Raw genomic sequence first — 3,726 nt, 5'->3', positions numbered from 1 at the left:
ATATATATATATATTAGAGGTGAAAAGGGTAAACATTCTGAGTTATTTCTTTTCTTCACTTTATTACTCGCAACGTTTCACCTTCACAGAAGGCATCCTCAGGCATTGCATGTTGTGGAGTATGTGGATAGTCCTCACTCCATCAGACTCCACCTGTGTGTGTGTATGTATATATATATATATATATATATATATATATATATATATATATATATATATATATATATATATATATATATATATATATATATATATATATATGGATAGATAGATAAAGAGAAAGCTAGATAGATAGATTGATAAATAAATGTGTATTTATGGGTAAGCCGGGATTGAAAGATTATAGGCAACATTCGCCTCACAACACCTCAGCTTTCATTAATTAATTCCATTCAAACTTGTAATAAAAGTTTGATGAAGAGCATTGCATCAGAACAGCCTCCGTTACATGAAACGCTTTTGTTTCTCTGAAGAAAAGTTACATATTTTAATTGCAGGTTTCTTTTTGTAAGCTTTTATTTTATTTCATTTTTTTCTTATTTACCAACATAACCAACATAACCCAGCCTCTATAACCAAATTAGCCTTTAAAAGGACTAAGGCAATCTTTTTTTTTTGTAATAATTCAGCCTCTTTAACCAAATTAGCCTTTAAAGAGGACTAAGACATTTTTTTTTTTAATGATTCAGCCTCTTTAACCAAATTAGCCTTTAAAGAGGACTAGGGCATTTTTTTTAATTCAACCTCTTTAACCAAATTAGGCTTTAAAGAGGACTTATGCAATATTTTTTTTTTGTAATAATTCAGCCTCTTTAACCACATTAGGCTTTAAAGAGGAGTAAGACCATTTTTCTATTTTATTTATTTATTTATTTATTTTGCAATAATCCAGCCTCTTTAGCCAAATTAGACTTTAAAGAACCTCCAGCCGCTGGGTGAAGGTCCTTGAAGTTGTCCCATTGCTTAAGGCGTGTATTATTGTTATTATTATTATTATTATTATTATTATTATTATTATTATTATTATTATTATTATTATCGATCATTTAGTAGATAGATAGACAGACGGCCGGATTTACACACACACACACACACACACACACACACGTGTGTGTGTCGGCATGGGTGACAGGTGTCGCTACAGAGTAATTATATAGCCCAGGAGTGGCAGAGAGTTTACTTTTGCGCTCACCACCTTCTCGCTGCCCACCAGTCCTTCATGGCACAACTACATCACGTGGCTTGTTTGATGTGGCCTGCTTCCTCCACTACTCTCTGTTTTGGGTGGTGTATCATGATGACTATTACGTTACGATCCTGAGAGAGAGAGAGAGAGAGAGAGAGAGAGAGAGAGAGAGAGAGAGAGAGAGAGAGAGAGAGAGAGAGAGAGAGAGAGAGAGAGAGAGAGAGAGAGAGAGAGAGAGTCAAGGCGCAAAAACGTAGTATAGGCATGAAATTGTGAAATTATATTGAAAAAAAAAAAAAAAAGAAAACTGCTCGTACTCCGCGCCCAACTTTACTTAGAGGAAACAGCAGCTCATATATTTAATTGCTTACATCTCTATTATTTCTGGCCTCTTGTAGCGTGGAGTGAGTGACTACTGGTGAGAGACGCTGTATAGCACACACACGCACACACACACACACACACACACACACACACACACACACACACACACACACACACATACATACACAGGTGCCAGTAAGGAATATTATGGTGACACTATCCTTGCCATTTATAAGTAAAAAGTAAAGTTGTTATTCATCCTCTAAAGTTTTCTGCTGCATCTGAATACAAAAATGCCTATATGTCGAAACTGCAATCATTATACTTTTGAGGAAAACAACTCCATTAGTTTTGAAGTTCAACCTTATCCCATTATATTTAGGGAGACAATACACATCTACTTCTCTTCTTTCTCATCAACTTTCACTTTCCCCGACGCCTTGTGTGTCTGTCCCGTGGTTTCTTGTGTTCAGCGGCGCACACGCTTAGAAAAAATGGGTAATTGGGGGTAAGAAAAAGGTAAATCAAGTGTCTCAAATAGTTTGCCCTTTAAAAGGTAAATCACACATAGTTTATCCTACAGCATAAAAGGCTAAACTGAGACTAATTTATCCTTTATCAAAAAAAGGTAAATTTAGTACTTGTTTTACCTCTTACGAAGGGTAAACTGAAATGCCAATTTAGGTCTTGTGGTAAAATTATATGTTGATTTACACCTTGTGCATCTAATTTATCCTTCCTATGGGGGAAAATTGTGCTGATTTACCTCTTGTGTACTCAATTTACCCTTTCTATGGAGTAAAATTATATGCTGATTTTCCATCTTGTGAACCCATTTGCTGGGACTTTTGGTTTCCCTTTAATTTTTTTTTTCGAATCTTTTTTTTTTTCTTCTTCTTCTGGACAGTCAACTGCAAATAGCCAAAATAATGAAAAAGGGCCTCACCTCCACCAGTGAAGTTGGTGGTCATTTCGTTGAAGCGGCTCCCTGCTGTCACCAGGGTGGGGGTTGCAGACTTGATCATATGGTGAAAGTAGAAATCTGGGATCAGTCATATAATCTACCTGTCAGCCTAACCATCAACACTCATAATACAACTTTTGAGCCCTCCCTCAGTCTGTCCCATAATCACCATTTATGACCTGGAAATAATATTTTGACATTCTTTACCCCACCTTACACAATTACTGAAGACATCAGACTTACTTTACCATTTATACACACAGTACATGAGGTGAATTAGATACACATGCTTCTGTTGCTCTTCCAGGCTGTACCTTTCCTTTCTTCTTTCAGAGTGCTGGATAGATTGTCCAGGTATTGGCTGTAAAACTTATGATAACTTTTACACCTTTGCTTGGAGAATTTCATTACGTGTACTTTATCTCACATCACACCTGGGGTGCCCGCATTTGTCATTTTGGGCTCAATTTCAAGCTGAAAATATTAAACACAACATTTTCTTATGAGTTCGTGTAACTCATCTCATTGAAAATTATGTGCATTATTATATTCACAAAATTTATTATTTGCATACATGACGTAATGGTTCCTACTTTATTGAAAATGTATCAGTGGTCAGCTTCACAACAGACTAGATATAAACAATGTGTGAAAAAGAAAACAAAACGAGAAAAGTCCTCACAAAGTTCCTGTACCGTAGTGTTGGAAAGTCCTCAAAAACTTTCGCCACAGAAAGCTCAGGATTATACCTCCTTCGCTGCCTGTATGACAATGTTCTCTCCATCTTCCGCTGGCACAGCTGGAAGTCAGGAGTAGCTGTCCTCATCTCCTGCTGCACCACATTCAAATGAAGATGGATGACATCTTCATCATTATCTTGAGACAAATCCTGAAATACACAAGCCAGGAATTATTAAATTATATCCCCAAGCAACGAATGAGCCTATATAGCTCTACTTGCATAGATAAATAGGACTACCTCTCTTCCCAGGCAACTGCCTTGGAAAAAATCATACTGGGACTATAGAACATGAGACCAGCTCACTAACAACTATGCAACAATCAATCAGTGGCTAGGAACACACGCCGAGGGATGTAACCAGCCACACGTATACCAAGCAGATATCACATGAACACATATCTCAGGTTTCTGACGCTTCACCAAACCATCATTGTCCCTGACACTCTCTTCCTGAATGGCTCGTTTCTCACCTCGATTTCTCTCTGGACAACCGTTTTTTTTTTTTTTTTA

General features: G+C 36.9%; 1 long non-coding RNA gene across 1 annotated transcript; it reads right to left on the bottom strand.

Moving 5' to 3' along the window:
• Positions 1 to 1,732: 1,732 nt before the first annotated feature.
• Positions 1,733 to 2,941, bottom strand: LOC135097976 (uncharacterized). Its single transcript, XR_010266397.1, has 2 exons — positions 2,457 to 2,941; positions 1,733 to 1,994 (listed from the first exon to the last, which is right to left on the bottom strand). It is a non-coding gene; the product is annotated as an uncharacterized LOC135097976 (long non-coding RNA).
• Positions 2,942 to 3,726: the final 785 nt, after the last annotated feature.

The sequence above is a fragment of the Scylla paramamosain genome, unplaced genomic scaffold (genome assembly GCF_035594125.1).
Source record: "Scylla paramamosain isolate STU-SP2022 unplaced genomic scaffold, ASM3559412v1 Contig39, whole genome shotgun sequence".
Classification (NCBI taxonomy): Eukaryota; Metazoa; Arthropoda; class Malacostraca; order Decapoda; family Portunidae; genus Scylla; species Scylla paramamosain.
Note: the sequence above shows the minus strand (reverse complement) of the source record. Positions and strands in the feature narration are given on the sequence as shown.